The sequence below is a fragment of the Micromys minutus genome (genome assembly GCF_963924665.1).
Source record: "Micromys minutus genome assembly, chromosome: 16".
NCBI classification, from domain to species: Eukaryota; Metazoa; Chordata; class Mammalia; order Rodentia; family Muridae; genus Micromys; species Micromys minutus.
In genome coordinates, this window is record NC_137985.1 from 25,729,184 (window position 1) to 25,754,278 (window position 25,095).

Consider the following 25,095-nt stretch of genomic DNA (forward strand, 5'->3'; position numbering starts at 1 on the left):
AGAAAGTGAGGCTCAGAGGAGAAAGGGAGGTCAAGGAAGAATAGTCAAAGTACAAAAGGTGGAGTCTATCGGCAAACGAAGGCATGGAGAACAAGCACTAAGACAGAATGCAGTCAGCTAAGATACATCATATCCAGGCAGAGCCTGGGAAGGGAAGGAGCCACGTAGAGGAGCAAAGACTAGCTGCTGCTGGTGGTGTAACCACCACATCCACTGAAGAGGTGGAGGTTGATGGTTCAGCACCATGCAGATACATATCAGGCTCTATTCTCCTCCCTTCTGCTCTGATTAAGGTGCCCCAGTTCCTGGGCCTTGCTGTGATCTTACGTGTAACACTAATAAAACAAAACCAACTGGGTAAAATTTTACCAGTTTTGATGATTTTTTCAGATTCTCCTGGTAGGTGTCTCTGACCACATCACTCCACAGGGAGGCACAGTATCTCCCTGTGTTGTCTCTTATACTTAGAACACACACTCCAGTGAAGAAAAACATAACCACACATGTCTTCCCAAAGCATATTCTGACATTTGCTTTATCAGCAAACAAACCATGGAAAGTCTCCAAACCCTCTGAAAAACAACCCAGCCCTTTCCTCGACAAAACATGAAACACATACACACACTCACACGCACACACACACACATATACACACAATCCTAAACACTGCAAAACTGAGCAGCTGATCAATCTAAGGGGAGACATACACCTCACAGCCCATGAGGGGGTCAATACTGTGGCCTCTGATGATGGTGACCAAGCTGTATATTGAATGTGCAGTATGTCAAAGGGAAAACATATTTCCAAGAACAATGTTGGAAATAACCCAAATAAGTGATTGGAGAAAACCAAGTGAATTTGAGTTTGGGTCCAAGTAAAATATCAAAAGGATGAATCACAAAGAAAACACACACACACACTCACTCACACACACGTGTGCACGCAGACACACAGACAGATAGGAAACTTTGTAAAGACATTTGTCTTCACATAGTTAAAATGGCAGACTTTCAATTTGCGTTTCAAGTGCACACAAGATGTGTCAAATAATCCAGTTTGTAGCCTGTGACCAGCCTGGAGGGGAAATGATCAAGCATTGTTTTGATTATGGACCAAAGATTGTTTCAATAAACACAGACTAGAGCTATGTTAATATCACATTTTTAAAGTCTCTCTTCTTACTGAGCTTCATAAAAATAGTTTTTGTTTTGGTTGAGAAGGGGTCTTTAAGTATCTTACTTGCAGCCCTGAACATTCCACATCCCTACTGTTTGCTGAGTCTTTTGGTTCCTCTTTGTGCAACTCCTTTGAGATGAGCTGGAGCCTAAAGCTTTTTGTAACACTTGGAAATAAATCTCACTCTCAGGGTCAGTCCAAGGCCATCAGACATTAGCTGACAACCTGCAAAACTGACGTCATGTGTCTGTGACTTTGGGGGATGTCAGCAAAAGCACATGAGATTCAGACCAAGACACTCAGACTTTAGCTCCAGCCACTTGTATTTTTGAGGTTTTTCTCTCTTTTCACTGTATGTTAAGTGTCTGAGTCTGAAATGTCACCCAAATGCTCACATGTTAAATGTTTAATCCCAGTTGGTGGTGTTATTTTGGGAACTTCTAGAACCCTTAGGAAGTAGGACCCAGCTGGAAGAAATAAGTCACTAAGGACATGTCACTGAAGGTTGTACCAGTCCCCAGCTGCTTCAATGCTCTCCTTCCTTCTTGCCATGTGGTGAGCAGCCTTCTCCTCCACTGGCTTCTCTCACGGTGATGTTCTGCCTCACCATGGGCCCCAAATCGATGGAATCCAGGACTATGAGATAAAGCATCTGAAACTGGGAGCCAAAATCAATCTTTCTTCCCTTAAATTATTTACATGAGGTATTTTTTATTATAACTATGAGAAAGCTAACATAGTGTCCAATCGGCACCATGCCCAGGTACTGAACAGAGACAGTTTTTAAGGATCTTATGATTGGAGCAATGACATAACGCAAACCCAGAAAGTCTGGAGCGGTGCGGTGTGGGAAACAGTGAAAACTCATACAGTGCATAATAATCACAGGGTGTAACAAAGAAAGGAAATCTCTTTATTGTGGGACAGGAGGGTAGGCATCTGCTAAAAAACTTACACTTGAGATAGGGCTTCAAAAATAGGTACCAGTCTGCCAGGCAAGCAAGGAATGAATTGGTACTCTTGGCCCAAGAAAGAGCAAGCTCAAAGATTCTGGTGAGGCAGACTGGGGCACTTGGATACTTCCCACAATCAGTCTCTCCCAATTTGATCATGAAGTATATAGGAGAACAGAAGAAAAGTACTAAGGGACGGGGTCATCAGAGATATTTCTAGTGTCTTTACTACAGTACTACACAAGCATTCTTCATTGTCTCACTTAATTTTTTCACAAATTCCAGGAGAAGGAAGAATTGCAGGCCTTCTCTACATAATGAGTAGGAAATCTGCCTCTTGAGAGACTTGTATGCTCTGTACAAGGGAGGCCAGCTAGTACCAAGAGAAACTAGAACTCAAACTCTCATCTTCTCACCTGAAGAATAATTCTTCCCACACTGTTTAGCAAGTAGATCCTACTGATAACCATAGCCAATTTGATTCTGATAGCCTGTCAGCAGCAGAAAGTATGGGCTGAATTGAAGACAATTGTAAGGAAAACAGTAAAGAGCTGGTCCTGGTTTTAGCATGCCAATGTGTGGTCTTCCCCAACATAGTCTAGAAAATTAAATGGGACAGAAAGTTTGAACTGAATGTGAGACCCAGAAAAGACTCAGATTTAGGATCAGACTGACTGTCTGTCCACCAAGGGAAGAGAGTGGGCCCAACTTAAAGAGTAAGGTGCTGAATGCAACCTGCAAAATAAAATGTTATTGCAAAACAAAACAAAAACAGAGTGCCTTAGGCAGGTGGGAAGATTGCTTTCAGTGAGGAACAATGAGGAAAGGTGTTGAAGAGGAGATGGCTCTTGAAGTTGAAGATGCTCTTGAGTGTTGAAGAATGAAGCAGAAGCAGGGAAAGAACAGGCAATCCCAGAATGGCCAGTGGTGAGACTCAGCCCCAACTAGACCAAACACAGTAGAAATTACAATGAACTTATAGCAGTCTGCAGAGACTGAAAGCAGTGTAAGGACACAAGTGGGGCCAGGTGACACACAGCTGAACCCTGACCTTAATTTAGAATGGAAATCCCCGGAGGCTTCTTTCAGAACGCCACGTGATCACAGAGCTTCCCTGTGTGTTCAGCTCACTGCCTAGGTCAGTCAGAGCAGCCACTATAGGAGTCCTATAAGGAAACGAGGCTGGAGCTGCAGAGCTGAAGCAGAAAGGGATACCCCAAGGAACACTGAGAGAGAAGAGCCACAGGACCCTGGGAACTGCCAAAAATGAAGCTGGCAATGCCAAGGGGTTCAATGGCTCCCAAGAATGCTTAGACAGAAGTAGCCAACTCAAAGTGTGTACATGGCTTTTGGATTTGTTTTTGCCATATGTGAGTGTGTGTGTGTGTGTGTGTGTGTGTGTGTTGTTTTACTCTTGTACAAATATTGCTTATTTGAAAAAAATCAGAAAATACAGTTAAGGAGAAGAAAATCAAATGTCCATAGTTCCCGTGTGGCCACTGTCTTTTGTTGTGTACCCCCAGGGTTTGCTTTCATTGAATTTTAATGAGTTAATCACAAACTGGAAACTTTCCATTTTATAACTATTTCTCACTCAACTATATAGACTAAACATCTTTCCATTGCAATTATTTCAATGCACATCATTTTACTTATGGAGTTGCACCCTATTTTGTGAATATATTACAATCTATATACTCCCTGATTGCCAAGATTCAGTGTCATTCTGAACTTGGCTTTAATGAACTTCCTTGAAGTTGGATATCTCTATGCACCTTTTTTTCTTTTAAGTGAATTTTTAAAAGTGTAATTTGTGGTCCAAAGGAAATGTACAGGCTTAGTGTTGTTGAAATATATGGCCAGCTCTTCCTCCAGGAAGAATTACAGATTTACCTTCTCACCAGCCACACAGTAAAGTGAAGAGAGATTCCTCCTCGGAGGAAGCATGGCTAGTTCAGACATGAGGATTTGAGAGAACCTGTAGGATGTGGCCCTGACAACAGGAAATAAATAGTTGTAAAGGAAGAAACTGGGTTTAAAAAGAAAAATCAGATTTTTCCTTCTTCTTGCAGTCTCCATTTCCCTAGTAGACTTGAGCAAGACAGCCATTCCTACTGTGAGGTATAGGAACAGGAGTCTGACTTGGAGAAGACAGGAGCCAACACAAGAATGCCCTGGGCCTTCTGGGGGTCTTGTGGTCCTGTGTACAAGGATTAAACATAGTTTAGGTATCTATAAGCTCTGAAAAATGAGAATGGCTGCTGTGTAGGGCAGAGGAATAGGGTCAATGCAAGAAAAATTACATACAGGAAGAGAAGACAAACAAATGAATAAACTAAGAATGATGGAAACCAGGCTCTTCACTGGGCTTCTGCATTACTCTGGGTTTTCCCCAGACAACGATAGAAGACAGTCAATGAGACAGATAAGTAAGCAGTTAATCTATTAGAAGATACTGGCTCACACCACTATGAAGACTAAACAGTCCCAACACAGTTCTGGGACCCCAGAGAGTTGAGGGTTCAGATTCAATCTGAGTCTGAAGGCAAGATACTGATGAGCAACTCACAGATACAGAGAGAATAGATCCCTCAGACCCTTCTGAGGGATTTTGTTCCATCAGGTCTCAACAGATTTGATGAGCCAGACCACATCTGCAAAGGAAAACTTTTTAACTCAGTCTACCAATTTGCAAAGTAACCATATCCCCAAATCCCCACAGACACACCCAGAGCATTGTCCCACCAAATGTTTGTATATCTAGTGCCTTATCAGATTGACATCTAGTATTAAGCATCACAGTCCCCAAAATGTCTATTGATATGTGTGTTTGTATGTGGATCTATGTATTCCGTGTTGTGGTGGTTTAAATAGCAAAGGTACCCATAGACTCATGTGTGGTTGACAATAGGGAATGGCACCATTAGGAGGAGTGATTTTGTCATAGTAATATGTCACTGTGGAAGTGGGCTTTGAGGTAAATGTATATGTTCAAGCTATGCCCAGTGTAACATACAGTCTCTTTCTGCTCCCTTCTATCAAGATGCAAAACTCTTTAGTACAATCTCTGCCTACAAGATTATAAGGGACTAAACCTCTGAACTGTATTCCAGTCCCAATTATATGTTTCCCTTTGTAAGAGTTGGCCATGGTGTCTATTCACAGAAATAAAACCCGAATTAAGACACCTACCATTGAGAAAAAACTGAGAGCAATAGTAAATTCATCTTTCCCTCAGATTTCATTTTCCCAAATGCATTTAGTTTCACCAGAACAAACCAAAATCCCTTAGGAGAATGGTTGATTCCAAGAGCTCATTAGGAAAAGTAAGAAAGATGCCTGGAAGAACTCAGTGGACCAAAAGTCCAGCAGAGCAAAGAATAATGGGACAAGGCAAAAAGACATAAAAGCGAGTCTAAAGAATGCTTGAGAATCAAATTTTAGAACATTTTAGAATGGTACTTAACAATATAACATAATCTATTGGATAAGATAGGAACCTATATGCATATGGATATAATTATGTGAACATATTCAAAGTTTGGTGGCGAGCAGAATAATGACAGCATCTCCAAGTAACTTCCCACCAACAGGTTGGAAAGAGGGCTCAGTGGATAAGAGCACTTATGTTATGGCAGAGAGCCCAGGTTTGCTTCCCAACACCCACATGAAAGCATATAACCATTTATAGCCCTGAGAATCTGATCCCCTCTTCATGCCTCTGGAGGTACCAGGCACACACATTGTATACACACACACACACACACACACACACACACACACACACACAAACACACACTTACGTAAAATAAAATAATTTTAAGTTAATTTCTCATAAAAAATTCATCAATTGTGAGTTATGGTGTCATGAAGATCATGCTTCAACATTTGGAAAATGTAACAGAAGGACCCTGAGTTCAAATCTGCTTTGGAATATATAGCAAAAAATTTATCATAAAATAGAGAGCATTTCCCTAGCATGTTTACAGTCTAAACTTGAATCCTAATGTAAAATTAAAAATTACAGATCATTAGTTACAACGAACGACTCCATTTTCACCTGGAAGCTGAGGTCAATGGCATCACCAGATATAACTTTTACCAAAAACAGATTTTATTAAAATCATAAAGTAAATCTCAAAGGATCCCTGGAGTATCATAGTATTATATCAGTGTTAATTTTCTGGTTTGAGAGCTATGCATCAGTTATGTACAAGATTTTCCTCCTTTGTAATATTCATGTACATGCAGTACAGATGTATCACAGCTCCAACTTACTCTCAAATGGAGAAGGGAATAAAAAGCTCTTCTGACTGTGGTTGAGAAAGACTGAGGAAAGGTGATGGGCAAGCTGACTGGCAGACTGGACCCACCAACGTGAGTTTATATTACCAGCCATACAAAAGCATGAAAGCTGCCTGGGCTATCTGTCCTCACCCACAAGCCAATCCTAATTAAGGATTTTTTTTTTTTTTTTTTTTTTTGCTGTGAAGAGATGTCATGACCATGACAACTCTTATAATGGGAAAATTTGGGGCTGCTTACATTTTTAGAGGTTTAGTCCATATTCATCATGGCAGTAGGAATGGTGGTATACACGCAGACATGGTGCTAGACAGGTAGCTGAGAGATCTACATCTGGATCTGCAAGGAACAGGAAGAGAGTGGCACTGGATACGGAAATTTCAAAGCCCATCCTCTAGTGGCACATTTCCGGCAACAAGGTTACATGTACTCCAACAAGACCACACCTCCTAAGAGTGTCACTTCCTGGTGACCAAGCATTCAAACCTGTGAGCCTATAAGAGCCATTCCTATTTAAACCATTAGAGTCTAAAGACCCTGAGTGTTGGTCTCACTTTCATCTGCTTGTCTTTGCTCTGTCATCTTGCTGTATTTGCTCTGCCCAGAGCCTTTTTAGAATACTCTCCACTTGACTAGAGGCAAAAGACTCCATCAGCTTTGGCCAGGTACCTGTCACCATTGAATGATCAATACCTTTGAATACACTGAATGAGTAGACCTATCTTTCACTTTCTGGGCTCTGTTCAGATGTCGATAAGGTATCCTGAAAACTACCAGCCACCTGATTCCATTTCCATGGGTAATTTACTGTGTCTCCTCTTGAATGTTTCTACAGGAGCAGATCAAACTTGGATGATACACAGCTTTCCGCCCGTCATTTGTTGAATATTTATGGATTCTAAACATACTATAAAGACATAGAGTTAGAAGAGCTGCTTAAATTAAACAAATTTAAAAGGGTGATTTTTATTTGTTTTCTGAAACTGTATTCTAGGTACAATATATCTCACTCACCTTTTTTTTTTCCATGCCTTTCCCTTCTTCAAATTTATCTCTTTCTTTTCATCAACTGTTGTTACATGCATGTGTGTGTGTGTGTGTGTGTGTGTGTGTGTGTGTGTGTGTGTGTGTATATATACATAAACATATACATATATATTCTGAAATACAACCTATTGAGTTCATGTAATGTTGTTTGAACGTGTTTGGGGGCTGACTGTTTGGCACTGAACAGCTGGTTAAAATATTTTTCCCTGGAGAGGGCCAACTCCCCTACTCCCATTTTTACTCAGTTGACTGTAGGTTCTTTCTATAAGGGTGAAGCCTCTAGAGCTTTTCCCCATCCAGTTTGACAGGTACATTGGTGCCCTTTTTGTTTACCTCATGTCTGGGTAGTCATGCACGTGAGATTTTATGGGTATAACTTCCAGTGTTGTGAGGAGACACAATCTCACAGGAATGTCCCTGATCCTCTTGTTCTTAAAATCATTCTGCACTCCCTCTCCTTTGAAATGATCCCTGGGTATTAGGTATGGGAATATTTTGTAGATATATCCAGTTAGATTGGCTTCCACAACTCTGTATATTGATTGGTTGTGATTTTCTGTAGTAGTCTCTGTTATGACCCCATTGGTTTGGGGCTTGATGAGACAATATGATGTGGTGGGACATGGAAAGGTGCTCACCCCATGGCAAAAATGTCAAAAAGAGGCTAGAGTACTTGGCTAGAGTCCCCCGCCTCTAATGACTGGAAGACCTATCACTAGACCTTACATCTTAACGTTTTTACCACCTACCAAAAACACCACACTAGGGACCAACCCATTAACATGTTGCCTTCAGGAGACATTTCAGATTATACTATAGCATCTGCTCTCCAAATCTCCAGAACATACAAATGACCTTGAAAAGGTGAGTTCTTCTTGCAGCAGAGAAACTAGATGTTCTGAACATTAAACAAACAAAATTCTTTGGGAGAAAGAAGGCTTCCTCTAAGTAGCCCATGAGGGGCTTCAAAGGAAACCCTCCATGGAAAGTATCCAGGTTTCTGCTGAAGTGAGACAAGGGACTGGTCTGGGACAAGTCTTGGGGTGTGGACCCACTTTGTTAAATCACAGAATGTTTTCTCTTAAAGAGATGAAGCCTCGGAAGATTGCATCTTGGTCTTACAGAGCTGAGAGACCATTTCAGACATACCACATACCATGCAGAGAAGTTGCTGCAACACTGCAGGGTGTTTTGTTTTTACAAATGAGTTCTCTAAGACTAAAATTTCTTTTCTTCTTTAATGTCCTGTCCATCTCTAATGCTGGACTCAAGATCAGACACAGACAGAAATATATATATACACATAGGGAAGCAAGCCCACAGATCTAGAAATCATAAGAAAACCACCCAGGGAAAGCCAGGATCTGCTCACAGGAGGTGCTGAAGAGGGTCATGGAAAGTCACTAAGAAGTTATCTCCTGAGTGACCTGAGACATCAAAGTTCACAGTTGCCACCAACTCTTCCCTTTCTTTACCAGAAACTTCCCTCACCACCATCACAAGGAGCTCCTGAAAAGCATCACATGACTAAAGGCCCCGTGATATGTCACTAAAGATACTAGACTATAAATAAATGATAAAAGATAAGAGAAAGGTCAGGCTCCAGGAAAACACTTCACATAAATTCTCTTGATCCTTGTTGCTCCATCTAGGAGATGATTAAGTGTAAAATACTGATCTTGAATGGACTCCAGCCAAAATTCACACAGCTTAAAGGCTTTCTGGAAGGCCCTATTCTTTCAAAGGAAGTTTGTTAGTTATCACAGCACTGGTGGGTGATATTAAAGGAGCAAGGGTGGGGAAGCAGTTTCATGAGCCAAGTGAGCTATTCCAGATCTATCTGAAAATTGGTATCCAATCTGTGGTAAAGTGGGTGTTGGTTCTATGGCACAAACAGTACAGTTGTACCAGAGAGATATGGTAGTTGTAATGAGAGGAGCTTTGTCTTGTATAATATACTTTATGAGGTTAGAAGAAGGAAACTTTCAGGTTGAAAAATACAAATGAGTTTGAAGTTTGAGAAACGAAGAATTGTGCATGCCCTTGGTTGTTTCACTGAACTGCTCAGTCTCAGTACTTCTTATCTGTAAAATGGGGAGAATTGTAGCATCTGTGTCAAAGGATATAATGAATGTTTATTGTGATAATGCATGTCACCTTCTTAGTCTTAAAAAATGTCAACTGTCCCATAAATGTTAATTTTCCATCATTACCACAATCTCAACCACTATGACTGCTTACCTAGGTGACAACAATTTACTCACAAGGGGTCAAAGGAGGCAACCTAAGTTATGAAAGGGTTTGTTCACTTTATAGAACAGTTGGGTTCGTGGAACAATAATAGGTTCACTAGAAACTTATATTAAGGAGGATTTTGGACTTTGACATTGAGTTTTGACTAAATCTTAAGTGATAGGCAGAAACAGCAACGTCACTGAGAGATCAATCTGCCATTCACACACTCAATAACTGACTGAGAGATCAATCTTTCATTCACACAGTCAATAACTAGCTGTGTGTGCCTGCCATATGCCAAGCTCTGTTCTGGTCACTGGGATCATGGTGCTGAAGGAAGCAGCTCCAGCCTTTCTTTTAGGAGCTTACTGAGAAATGGGTGGTAGTAGGGGAGAGATCAAAAATGTGCCCGTGAGCTAGGATTCTGTTTGTGTTTTAAGGTCTTTCCCCAACAAAATCTAGAAACAGGATAAAACAGGGTTATGTAGACAAAGGCTTGAGACCTTACATGTTCTAAGAGAAAAAGTTAAATTTGTTTTAAAATAACCTGTTCACCTTCCGAGTAGCCCATTTCTGTGACATTTAACCTACTTCTTGGAGATGAGCACTGATCCCTATCAGAGATGTGGTGGCCAATGGCCTAGTCATTTGCCATAGCACAATCTTTGTGGCTAGTCTGTTTGCCTATTTGCAGGATTGTTTATTATGACAATATACACAAGACATAAAATGTATAGTAATTGTTTTTAAATGCAGTAGTTCAGTAATATTAAGTACATCCCCCTTGCTATACCGCTTTATTAAATTTTAAAGTTCACAACTGGCAGAAGTGGAACCTCCATGGTGGTGCCATCGTTCCCACCCACACCCACACTCAGTTTCTCAAAGAACTTCTGGCACTTTTCTTTCTGTACAACAGAGTGGTTTGAACACGAAGGTAAATAAAGCCCAGGCTGCTCTGCCCATGCCTTTCATCTGGTATACAGTTTGTGTGAAACTTGACATCTTACACCTGCTTCTGACACATACTTCCCAGGGTATGCCTTAAACAGGCCCCACTTGGCTGCCATCTGCCTTTCTGACCTGCCTGGCTCTGCAGGGCATCTGGGATCTGGCAGAAAGGGTGTTGTCAGGATGCTGTTCCTGGCACAGAAAAGCAGGTCTGCTGCCTAACATAGCATGGGCCGAGGTGGGGTTTCTAGTTCCTTTCCTAAGACCTTTGCTAATGCTCTGTGGGGTTCTTCAGGAAGTTACTCTGTGCTTCACTGTCAGGAACAAGAATAACAGAATCAGTTTCTATATAGTTCTTTGCTGGTGAGTCATATGACCCCAAATATTTTAGGACTTCCAGATGCGAAGTAAGAATGGTTAACCCTATTTTAGGAAAATGGCCTGAATTTTGGTTGATGATAGCTCATGTTGACTTACTTTTCAATAGATGTCAGCCACTATGCAAGATGATCTGGGCCAGATTATCAATAAATAGATCTCAGAAATGTTGGCCAGGCATAGAGCTTATGAAGTTCCTAAAGAGCCTGATAACCAGGAATCCTCTCTGGCCAAATGTATCTCTTAATATGACCCGAGTCTCCACCACAGGGAGCTGAACAAGCCTGTATGACTGGTCTAAGAAACCCTTAGCATATTTACTTAAGATCAACATCTAGAGAAGAATCCAGGGGCACCCCTACTATGCTCCCTCCCCATGGTGGCAAGCCCCTCTGCAGGTCTTCTCTCATGTGTCCCCTGAAACAGCAGGAACTGACTGCAAGGAAACCATGGAGAGGCAAGTCAAGGAGACAAGAACCACCAAGGAGAGAGGGTCAGCCCTCCCCCTCTCCCTCTCTTCTATCCTCACTCTGTCAGTAAATATCCTTCATAAGTGCCACCCTTCTGTTTTGAGTTTGTGACCAAGACTCCTAAATCTCCACTCATGAGACTACTTGGTGAAATCTGGGACAAAATCAAGTTCTCATACATTTAAGGAATCTTCGAGAAAGGGCTTTCGGGATTATACGCATGGCCTTCTTCCACGAGTAGTTTCCTAGTACTGTGCTATCATAACAGCTAAATATATTCAACCACCAAACAACAATCAAACCCCAACATCTTATTTAGGTCTATTAATGGAACATAGAACAGCAAAGAGACCTCTTCCTTCCTGTGCCTGATCATGTGTGTAACAATTCTTGCTGCTCAGATATCATCACTTCCAGATATCACATTCAAGAGAAGTGTTGATGCAAAAAGAATCTACCCTAGTGATATTACTATTGCCATGATAAAAAATCTATGACCAAAAGCAAGTAGGAGAGGAAAGGGTTTATTTGGCTTACATTTCCATCTCATTGTCAGAAGAGAAACTCAAGCAGGGCAGGAACCTGAGGCAGGAGCTCCTGCAGAGGCCATGGAGGACTATTGCTCACTGGCTTTCTCATCATGACCTGCTGCTTTCTTATATAACCCAGGACCACCGGGGCTGGAATGATACCACTCATAATGGGCTGCTCTCCAATCCCCCATATCCTCCATCAACTGCTAATTAAGAAATAAACTAGAGCTTATGGAGGCATTTCCTCAATTGAGGTTCTTTCTCTTCAGATGACTCTAGCTTATGTCAAGTTGACATAAAACTAGCCACCACAGAATCTATGAAAGAGCAAGGCATGTAGCTTCAGTAAAGAAATGTGTTATGGTCTTGGCATGGATAATTAGGCAAAAGCCATGAAAGATGTTTTCAAATTCCCAGAGACTTGTCACATGAAGCAGAACAGAAATGAGATTAATTGGTAGATACTCTAGTCCTGTGCTACTAAAAAAGTCTCCAACAGAATTGTCTGAGAACAGAACTGGGTGTTTCATGGCACTGGGGCCATTTAAATAGACACTAGATCATGGCCTGGCATAAACAGTGTAAATTCCAGCACCGAGAAGTAGTTTAAGAAAATGACACCAAAGTACTATATATCATTTAGTTTTCTAGTCTTACAGATAAAATAGCACCCAGAGCAAAAAACAGTTTCTGAAAAATGATAACCCACAGAAAAACAGCTGCTTGGAATCCCCAGTTAGGGTAGGGTGAGCAGAAATGGGAGAAAGACAGACTGAGTTGGAACTCTTAAAGGGGGAGAAGAGGATAAGCAAAGGAAAAGAGATCATGAGGCATGTACGTGGAAGACAGCTCCCAAGAGATTGGGGCTGGGTTGATGGCCTCTGGAGGGGCTTTTTGAGGAAACTTCCCCCAATAAAATAAAAAGACAAACCTCGTTGAGGAATTTATGGCTCATAAACAAAAGCCTGGGAACCTAACTGTGGAGAGTAGGGCTAACCCTGGAGAGTGGGCCTGCTTTTATCAGCTACTCAGAGTCCCCAGGCACTTTCTCACCTTTGAGTAACAAGCAGATAAAGTAGATACCCAGAAACAGCCCATGGTCTGTCTTCAGAAGGACTTTCTTCTCACCTGATGTCTTCTGTGTCCAGCAACAGAATGGAAATAAAACACAATGGAAATGCAGGCACTGACCTCCACAAAAGTTCAAGGTGCTAATGATGGTTCCTCTGTAGCTGTGATCAACCAAGAGCAGTCACAATGGAATTCCAATCCTGAGTCTGACTTCTCTATGTGTAGGTGGGCCAACCTAAGCATCTAACTTAGCAAAATAAATTCTCAAACAAACATCACAATAGGATCACAACTCAGTCCCTTCTTTGGTGATACACTTGCCCCAGGTCTTATTCTACAGTTTGGGGAACGATGGACACAATACATCCAATTCATGGACTTATGACTTAAAATTCTAAATCAAGACGTGGGATGTATATCGTAAAATTCTAGAGTTGGACTGCCAGAGTTTGAAATCTATTGCCTTCATTTGCTGAAGACTAACTCAGCAAAGTACTTGACGTTTCTAGAACCCCAACTTCTTCATCTACAGAAGAGTAATTTTTATAATACCTAACTCACAACTGTTGTGTAAATTAAATAATATGATACCAGTATACAATTTAAAACAATGCCTTTCATATAGGAGAGTAAAATATGTTAACTAGTGTCATGTAGGTTTAGGATTTAAAAGAGACAAATGGAGCCTAGACCCAAACTATACACAACACATGGCTGCAGAAGAAGGTGGTGTGCCTGTATCTGGGTGAATTAAAGTTTTCTCACTTATTTTGTGCTTTTATTTCAGACATAGCCTCAGGTTATGGCAAAGTATAGTCAGTTGTTGTTGTTGTTACTGCTGTTGCTGTTGTTGTTACTTTCCTGATACTTTCTAAGATAACTTCATTACATGTTGGTTTTATTTAATAATAATCATAAGAATGACTAGCTTAGCCTCTCGTTCAAATAGTTAGAAGAAAGCAAACTCGAGAGATAGAAATGAAGCCTTGAACTTCTGCAAAGAGACAAGGCCATTGTTTAAGCATCCAAACTTTTTTTAATGTGTATTAGCATTTCACTTACATGCATGTTTTACTTACTGCATCGTGTATGTGCCTGGTGCCCACAGAGTCCAGAAAAGGGCATCAGATCCCCTGGTACTGAATGTACAGAGCTTTTCTGTCAGTGCTGAGAATAGAGCCTGGGTCCTCGGGAAACAGCAGTGCTCTTAACCACCAAGCCATCTCTTCTACACTTAGTAGCAGGATGAACTTTGGATCCAGTCATTTTCACACAATTCCAGGAAATTTACTGAGGATTTTCTTAAAGATATGTGAAAAGTTATTTGTTCAAAATATACATCTGCATCTGGTTTGTACTGTTTCTGTTTCCTTAATAGTACATATCTGTGGTGCCAGATATGCAGATGTGTGTTCTATTGACAGCATGAACTTGAGGAAACTAAGAACATAAAGCTTTCATACCCTACTTTGGTTACCTCTATTGACTACATAGCTTACCAAAATCAGTTCTGAATCCATGGTACTTCCCTGCTACAAAGTCAAAAGAAGGCTGTTACTAAGTTCTGGATGAGATGAAAATGTCCCTCTCTCCTATAAGATGAATCTAGGTTAGTTCTAGGCCATGTAGGAGACCACAGAGTGAGAGGTAGTCTCACCTTATACATAATAGTCCTGAAGGCCTGAAGGACCAGTAAGTAGCCTTGCCTTGGAAGGTAAATCCTAAATTGGTCTTGAAGTTGAAACCTGTAGTTCCAACATTCAAGATACTTAGGCAGGAGGACTGCCACAAGTTCAAGGCCAGCTTGAAATACTTAGTAAGTCCCAGGCTAGCCTGTGCTACAGAGTGATACCCTATCTCAATTTTAAAAGTTATGAAGTGGAAAGGTCTGCCTGATTCACACAGAATCTGTACATTTTTTTAAGCTTGGTCTTCCAGATTTACCAGGAACTCTGAGACAAGATCATTTCGTCATTCAGTTAGTCTTTACTGCTGGCCTACATGCAGACACCATACACATGGGAAAACAAACACAGGCTGGGCCAGAGAGGAGAGACAGAGTGCATAAAGAGCCCAAGAAAAACTGAAGAGCAGAAACAGAGGTTGTATTCAGCAGCCACCCCGATACTGTGTCTTCTCTGTATTATGAGAGGCTCCCTCCACTTCTGCTCACCTCCTTTCTCCTTGGGACCCAATTCCTAGGAGAGTAATTTGGTCACTATTCACTTACCAGCCAAATACATGTTGCACACATGATGGCCAGCATCTTCAGTACCACATACTACAAGAGTCAAATTTTCCTATCTTAGACTTGATCAATTTTTAATGCTGTGCAGTATCATACCTGCATATAATGCATTGTTATTACATTTACCACACTTCCTTCTCTTGTCCCATTCCGGCCAAGTTCCTTCTTCTGTCATGTAGCCCCTGCTCCTGTCTCTCTTTCTTCAGACCTGGTTCAGTTAATCACGGTTGCTGTGCGTTCATAATTGTAACAGCCATGTAATATCCAGATGACAGTACCCAACCACACTCTTCCTCATCCTTTAGATCTTCTACCTCTTTCCCTTGACATTCCATAGAAAGGAAAACATACAGGAGCCACTTGAAGCCACCCAGTAGTCAGATATTCTTCAGGATTCATCTAGTTATGGATTCCCACTTTGACCATTGCCCACTCCCAAAAGAGGCTTCTCTGACCAAGGCTGAGAGTTGCCCTACTCCATGAACACCAGCACAACTTCAAACCAGACGAAATCCCAGCATGAAGAAGGAGAAGTGGACACAAAGTTGTACCTTTGACCAAAAAGCTATATGCTACCTGCTTTGGAAAAGAAACCCCGTTTCCTTCAATTGAGTGACACTGAATAGATCAAGAGCATTCCAGGGTGGCCTGAAGCCCAGCTATAGTTAGCCAATGCAGAACAGACTCTGTGGTAGTTTGGTTGGTTGGTTTATTTGTTTGTTTGTTTGTTATGTTTTCTTCTGTTTTGTTCTATGAGTGTATATATATATGTTGTTTGTTTTTTGAGGGTATTGTTATCTTTTTGGTTTGATTGTTTTGATTGTTTCGTTTGGGTAGGAGGTTTTGGGGGCTTTTTGATTTTTTTTAAGAAAAGTGGGGGAGATAGAGAATGAAGCTGGATTGGTAGAAAGGTAAAATGGTCTGAGATAAGTTGGAAGAAAGGATAGAATATAACTCAAATATATTGAATCAAAAATAAAACATCATTTAAACAAAAATATGTATTAAGAAGACAATTTAACTGCAATGTCTGTTTGGCAAACATTAACAATACTTTCCTATAAGGCCTATGACCTCCCTTTTACCCCTGACCTCCAGTCATAAGATTTTGACCAGTTCTATAGTTCCAGGAATGGAGATAGCCTCATATTGAGTCAGGAAGTGGTTTCATCTCCCAGAACATCGAGGCCACTATTGCACTAGTAAACACTTCCTGCTAGGCAGCTCAGTACGGGAGCATGTGATCTTACAGCTGGGTATAAGTCTGCTTCTATGCTTTTTTTAGGAGTGGTTGCATCCTAAGGGAATTCCTAGAAGCTCTTGTTCACCACTGTTTGTGCTGGGCTAGAGGATTTGTGAACTTCTAATAATTCTCCTGTTTCCACCTTCCATCTTGCAATAGAGCCTGGAATTACAGACACGCACTATCACATTTGGCTTTACATTTGATCCTCACATTTGTGTGGCAAGCATTTTACCTACCAAACCATTATGCTTGCCCATGTCTTGAATCTTATTGGGCAAATATGGCAACTCATTCATTTTTCAATTAATGCCATTGATCAAGAATATAAATCCTGTGAGGGACAAGACTTTAATACCCCAATAAAAGATATAGACTAGTTCCTGGTACATAGTGAGAAATCAATGACTATTTGTTGAGTAAATTAATTATGCTTAAGTGAGAAGTAAATGAGAAAAATTAATTATGTTTTTTATATATTTTAGAACTTCATCAGCAAGCTGTCGTTACCCACTCATAATGCCTACACAGTGTCAGACAATTAACTGGCACTCAATAAATATTAATCAGTGTAAGATCTGAATGGATAAATAAGTAATATAGATTTGACATTATGGAGTGTATCAATCTGATCACATGATCAAACCTGCTGTAGGAAGAACCATATGTTAAAGAACTCAGTTGCAGCTTACTGATTAAATAAGACCATTAATTTCATCTCAACTACAGTAAATAATGTCCCCCATGACTACAGTGACAATAAAACTCTGTGACTACCAAGCTAACAATCCTACAGTACTTGCTAAAACTTGCTGTCCCCAAATAATACAACCATGTCATTCTAATATATTTGTTCAGTAGTGACTTTGAATAGTCAGCTAGAGTCAGACAAGGTGTGGGAGGCCATTAAGGCCAGTCTGCGTGCCCAATCTCCTGGCAATGACTATGGAGTTTTACTCTTCCAACTCTCACCAAAGAAATGCTGTAAGTGCATTTGGAGACACAGTGACAACACTTGGCATACACACCATGAGAAATGTTAACAGAAACACTCAATGAGGCCCAGGCAGGTCTGGGACACAGGCACAGGCACAGGAGGGTGGGATTCCCACCAATTTTCCTCGTGCTGCTGGCCACTCACTTCTTTTTAAAAAATTCCCATTGTTTCTAGAATTGCAGGCTCTGTGTATTAGAGACTGAAATCCATACTCTCTAAGTATGTGTTTAATTCTATTTTAACTCGGGCAATTGTGTGAATGATTGTATTGTTATTGGAAACATATTTTAACATTTTAATGACTATGAAAGAGATTTATAGCTATTACAGACTTGCTAATCCTCAGTAAGTATGGTTTTAATTGGGTTAGCATCATATATACAATACTCGTCTTATTGATTCTGGGGTGAATTTGAGCCTTCACGGAAAGCCCTATGGTTGATTTCATTTCCTTGAAGTTCTTTGAGTGACATTCAAAGACTGGAGATTAAAACAGGGGATCATTCTACTCTTTATGGGGAACAAAAGCCTGAGAATAAGACTGAGTGCATCAAGCCCAAGCAACAGCAGATATTCCAGCATTGGTGACAAGATTCTGGATGGAGGACCAGGAGATCAAAATCTACATCTGCTTCTACTACCAATTATCCCCGTGGCTCTGTCCAAGTCACTTAACCTTTCTTAGTCATGGTTTCCTCGTTGCCAAGTGGGAATAATCACATGTAAGCAAGAAGATCTCACATTTTTTGTGGTAGGAAATCTGATCAGTGAGTGTGTCGGACAAGCTGTGACAATCACAGTATGGTAGTATAGGCCAGAGGAGAGCTAGTCTGGGTTCTGCATTCAACCATGGGCACAGCATTTAACCTCTAACACTCGGTTTTCTCATTTATACATCAGGGATGATGTTGATAATGGTGATGGTGGTGATTATGATTATGTTGATATTGGTGATGATGATGTGCAACTTAAAATTTGGCAAGTTTAGTGATGTATAGAAATGTTCACACAGACCTAGTACTACTAATCATAAAACCTCTTCTGTTCACAGTTCAATCCATTAGGTACGCACATTCTTTTGTAAGATGAAATTCTAGACAGTTGGGAAACTTCAGAACTGCGGTCATCTTGTTCTGCCAGGGTACACAGACCTGCACCACCATGTGCCCCTGCATTCCAAGGCCTGGGCCCCATTTCACACCCTTTCAATTGCTGCTTGATCGAAAGTCCTTGACAAACTTCCAATTAAAATGTTCAGCATGACAGGCGGCTGGAGAGAAATGTCACCAAACTCGGGGACACAGAAAGAGTCTGTGTTTGAATTGTGTACAGCCCTTTCAAGAGCAGGGCAGTAGAGAAAGGTTTGGGTTAGCAGAAATCTCTTTAGGAGCCAGTAGCTTTTGAAGGAGGAAAACAGCTGCCTGGGGTGACTTTCATTCCTGAGCATGTAGCTGTCACTGTTGGCACTGGGTAAAATGTGACCTGCCTGAGGGCATGGTGCCCACCCACAACTAAACTGTAGCTTCAACTCTCATCCTTCAATCCCCTAAATCGTCAAACCACATAGCAAACCAATTTCCACAGACCCATAAGAACACACACACATACAAAACCAGCAACAACGTGATAGAAACACACAGCAGAAAGGAAAGGCTCAAACAAGAAGGGACAGCAGCCAAAGCTCAGGCAGGCACTAAGAGCATGTGGAGCTTTTAGGTCTTTTGACTAAACTGTGACACTGCCCACTCCTATGTCACCCCCACCCACCCTCTCCAACATTCCCTCCTCCCCACTAGGGACAAGGTACAGAGAGATTAACTACATAAACCAGGCAGGCTTGTGAAGCAGCCTGAGAATTGAATACTCAAGAATGTTTTGGCCGAGCCACTGACCCATTTCCCACCCTGCAAAGCCCAGGGAAGGCGGAGGGGGTAGAAAGAAAAATAAAGCACCAGGGGCAAACAAAACCAAATTATTAAGTTCTTTTCATTAAATAAACAGGCTCCATCTGACCGGGCCTTTCCCTGGAGTCCTGGGATGCCATCAGTCCTGGGAAATGACTTGTGGGAAAAGAAAAAAAAAAAATACAGCAACAAAGAGGCTTTGGTCTGGACTGGAGTTCGAGAGGCCACAGATCCTGTCTGCCCAGTGAGAATGCTGGAGGAGCCATGACGTAGACAAGGAATGAGGCAGTGAGTGTGTCCTTGGTGTTGACCAGGAGGTGGAACTGAGAATCAATACTTTGCCTTTTAACCCTAGACACACTGACTTCTGACAGAAAACAGGCAGATATGAATGGCCAGACTCAGTCCCTAGTGACAACAGTCTAGTCCCTACTGCCTCTGGTTTCCTTAAAAGACTGTGCCAAGTCCTTCATTTTCCCCTCTGATTCACTCTTCCTTTATCTATCCTACCTACATCGTCTCAAGCAGCCTCCTGTCTTTCTTCTGGTTCCTAGAACATGCCTTTTCCTTCCTTGCAGCCTTGCCTTCCAAAGCTGGCTTCCCGTCTGCAAACCCACGACCAGTAGCTGAAGCCAGCACTCTGTCAACCACTGGTGTGAGCATGGGTACTCTTCTTAGCCTCTCTGCTACCAGCCTGTGCTATGCTGTGTCACCTGCCACAATCCCAGGAGTATTACTGTGCAACAGGAGAAAAAAAAACCCAACCAGGTCATATCCTGGTTGAAGACAATCAGCAACTCAATTGCTGCCTCAGCAGGGTACATGGGACCCTTCACAGGTAATTCTCTACCTTCCTCTATAGCATTATCTCCCCTCTTTTATTGCCAAGACTCCTCACGCCACCATTATTTTTGACCATTATCAGATTCCCCTACCCTGGCCCGTGACTCTTGGTGCGTCCTGTTGTTCTTTGAGCCTGGAAGTCTATTGCTCCCTCTCAGCCTGGCTCACTCCTCGTTCATCTCCCAAGCTCCACTTGCAGGAAGACTTCTGTTTTGTGAGGCCCGACTCCACAAGCCAGAGTGACCTTCCTCCAGATCTCAGTCCTTACTCTCAGTCTGAGTCCTCACTGCGATTCTGCCATCAGTAGATTGAGATTCCCTCTGGCCTTTCCTCTGCGTTTCATTCATGTTCGCTTCACCATGGCACCTATAGAGGAACTTCTTAAATGTTTTACTAAGAGAATGAACAGAACAGCAGATACAAGTGACAGAGTAGGCAGCACAGACTTGGGCAAATGACTGACCTATGAGCCTCAGTCTCATCATCCATGTAATGAAGGGCTGAATAGAGGCGCTCTCGAAGCTGTTCCCCAGCTCCAGCTTTTTAGGGTTTTATGAGTTTTAGCTGAGAGACACTGGTGGACTAGTTTTCTCTGTGAGAACTGAAGCAGTGTGCCGTAAATAAAGTAAGGCAGCCAAGAGCCTTTCGTAAACACAGAGGCCCGGGGCACTCAAGAACAGGCAGGTTTATGCAGAGGTAAACCAGATGTTTTCACTAAGAGTATAGCCATGTACAGTATCCAAGCTTCGCATTAGACCTCGTAACCCGATATGCCTGCAGAAATCCAGTCCCAGTCCTTAAGGGGAGTCAAATTGATGAAAGGGCTCAGGGAGAAACAGAAACTGCTCAAAGGCAGGTGGGAAAGTGAGTGAGTGAGGTAAGCAGCCATGAGGCTTCCCAAACACTGCAGCCTGTCAGCCCCAGCCTTCTTTTCCAGGACACAACACCCTGACACAACCAGAGCCCTTAACTTTAGCCAGACTACCCCTCCCCCAACTCCACTCCTGTTATGCAAGCCAGCCCCCACATTCCTGTCTGTCCTATTTCTCTTCCTTGGAAGGTTGCATGCTCACACACACACACACACACACACACACACAAAACCACACACTGGACATTCTTAGTGCCCACCCCACGGTTCACTCCTTAGCCACCCAAGGAATCAATCTCTTTCCTCCTCCTCTGTCTGGATTGAGTGTCCTAATTACTACTATGTAACATAACAGTACCTGAAAACTAAAAGACAACAGACATTTCTCAGGGTGGGTATGATGCATAAGAAGTAAATGAAACCCATAGGTTTGAGAACCCCTGCCCTTAATATAGTAAAGAACTCTGCTCACCAAAGTGACAGATGGACAGATGGACAGGGAACATACTGGGATATGTTGAAGTGTGTGGCTGTTGGATTGGGGATACTTTTCTTTGGTGCTTGAAGAAAATGATTTCCTGTGTACATGAACACCCCACAAGCTTCTGAGTGGAAAGACCAAAAAAAATGTACACTTTACCCATGAACACACCTTGGATTTTTATTGATTGTTCTGAATAGAGTCAGGGTTGTTTTATAAAAGAAAAACTAGAAGAACTGCATAGGCAGAGGAAGCCTCTGCAAAGGGCAAGGTTCTGCAAAGAGAAAGTCTCTTAGCAAGGACAACTTGAGAGCCCGGTTTTGGGCTGCCAGGGAAAGAAGGAAAGAGACTGAGGGTAAGGAGGCAAGTGAAATTCTAAGGCTCCAAAGAGCAAGTGCAAAAGGGAAGCTGGACAGGATGAATAATAGTTTCAAATAAATGCTGAGGTCTAGTTAAGAATGGAAACAATTAGTGTGCACGGTGTTGGGTCACAAGCACTAGACACCGAGTGAGCGCATTTGGTTTCACAGCCATTTTTCTATGACGGGAAGCCTATAATGGGAACAAAAGCGAGTTTTGTCAGAAACATTCATGGAGTCACTAGACTAGGGGAAAGTTTCCATCCACAGATGCTGTGAGTACAAATGAGATTAGCTTAAACAAGTAATTTTCTTCCCATTGCTTGATTCAAAAAAGTGTTACTAATGAGGGAGGGAGAAGAGGAAAATAAGAGAGAGACAAGCACCAAGAGGGGCCACTTTCTTTTCCACTCTGGATGAAGGCCAGGAGGATATACCCTCCATTTCTCTTAACCCCTTTCCCAAACCCTGCTCTTGGTAGATGGGTGGGAAAATGCAACCAATTAGCCACATGGAGATTTATGAAAAACAGAACTGTGTGAGGGATAAAACCTAAAGGAAGTAGCTCTCAAGAACAGTTGGGTTGCCCACCTCCCTTCAGCTCCCCTCCCTGTGGAAAACAACAGACTTCAGCTTAATGAGATTATCTTGTCTTCTTTCTTGACAGCTCTGGCATTTGTGGGAAGACCATATCACCAGCGTGGATTAATGTTCCCTTCCTCTGCATCCCATGAGCTGTTTACTTTATCAGGAGAACAATACTTAGTCTATCTCCACTGCCTGTCTTCGGCACAAGAAGAAAAGAGAACCAAACAAGAGGAGCTAGCTAAGTTTTTTCTTTCTGCCAATGCTTTTAAGCCCATGAAAATAGATTGTAGGAACATCAAAGACAAACTTGAAGGGGGAGGGATATGTCAGAAAAAAACTTCAGCTATAAAAAAAAAAAGAAGGAAGAAAATAATTTTGTCTTAATAATGGTGAAAACACTGTGTCTGGACAGATGCATATTCTGTATCTGTTGGGTGGGGGATGGGTGACTGGATGGATGAGGAGATGGGCAGTTGAGTGGGTATGTATTTGGACCAAAGAATAAGTGGATATGTGACTGGGTGGCTGGATTTGTGGGTACTTGGATGCAGGTAGGTGCATCCATTTAGAACAGTAGATAAGTTGATGGACCAGTGACTAGATCTGTGGAACGTATACTCTATGACTGAAGCCAATCAGGACTTTTTTCCACATAATGCTTTTATTGATTCTCTGGGAGCATCACGTCATGCTCCCCCCAATCACAATCTCTTCTTAGTTTTTCCATGTCCACCGCCCTCCTTGCTACCCCCCCCAAGAAGTAAATAATAAACAAACAAGCAAGGCCAATTTGTGTTATCTGTATCCTCAGTGGTGCAAGGTCAAACTCTTAGGCCTGCCCCGTAAACAGCCATGAGTCCTTCCCTTCCTGCAGCTCTACTAGAAGCCTTCCGTTATGGAGAACTGCTCTTTAACATCTCCACCACACTGTTCTTAGGAAAACAATGTAACCTCCCTTCCCTTTCCTTTGTATTTGCCTTTTGCCCTCGAACCCCGCCCCCCTGCAAAAAAAATTAATTGATTCTTGTCATGGAAGGCACAGGTTCTCACAATATACCCTTTCGTCCAAATACCTTTACTTGCAAATGTGCACTGCAATGAGTTATTGGTCTGGTTTCAGGCCTCTGGTTTCTGGTATCAGTACTGGATCTTCACAGAGGCTCCTCTCTGTCATCCTGTTGTTGTCCTGTGTCATGGAGATCCTACAGCTTTGGATCTGCAGGACCGGCCTCTTTACTTGCTCTGGCAGTTCATAGATTGAGTTGATGTTGGAGTGGGCCAACGCAAATCCTGGATCTCAGTTAGTCAGCCTGACAGCTCTCCCCCACCCACACCACCAGAGCAAGCTCTCCAGCACTGCTCCAGCTAGTGCTAACTGACCTACACGCCACAGCCAGCAAGGGACAGGGCCAAATCACCCATGCCCATGCCACCAGGGCCAGTGGTAGAGCTAACCTTGTGCTGCCCAGGTGAAGTACAGGGCCCACTCTCCTGAATGCTGCAGCCAGGGAAGAGTGGGGCCAGCTCTTTCCAGTATCACAGCCAGTGAGGGTCAGGGCCTGCTCTGCACATCCCTTGGACATCTACATGATCCCAAGCAGCAGTCCAGACCAGGGACGTCCACATGGCCTTTGGTGGCCAGGGTCGCATGGTAGCCGATAGGTATCTACTCTATCATACTCTTTAAGAGATTTTTTGGACGATTCCTGTCTAGGCTGCTTCTTTGGTTGGACCTGGGTAGATCTGTAGGGGCCCAGGGTTGTCACAGAAACCTTCTATATCCTTACCTCTTAACTGTGTATCTGCCGTCACCAATACCACAGCAAAAGGAACCTTGTTCTTCACAGTCAACAGGAGCACAGATCACGGGTCTCTGCAGTTTCTGGCAACAGCACAGACCACAAACACAGTTCTTGCCTCAGCAGGACTTTAAACCAAAACAAGGCCCTTGGAGATTGCCTAGACCCCGAACATCAACATGGTGGCAGGTGGGAGCCTAGGCTACTCACATCAACATGGCACCATGGCAACATGGTACCATGGCAACATGGCAGCACAGCTCACGAACATCAACATGGCTTCAGGCTGCAGCACAGACCATGGGCATCCACAGGGTCCTTGGTGACAACACAGGTTATGGACATCAACACAGACCCAAGCTGCAGTAGGACCATAAACCCACTGCCCTCTGGTAGCACAGGCCCATAGATCATTATGGCCTCAAGTGACAGGGTACATCACATCAATATGCTCTCCCTCAACCCCCCAATACTATAGACATAAATAGCTTCAGGCTGTAGCACAGACCTCAGAAGTCTGCATGGCCCTGGGTGATAACATGTGCCACAAAATGGCCACTGGCTCTTCCAACCACTCACCTACCCCTGGATAGGTTACTTTCTTAAAGGTAAATGATCATTAAAGGTAAATTTATAAAGAATG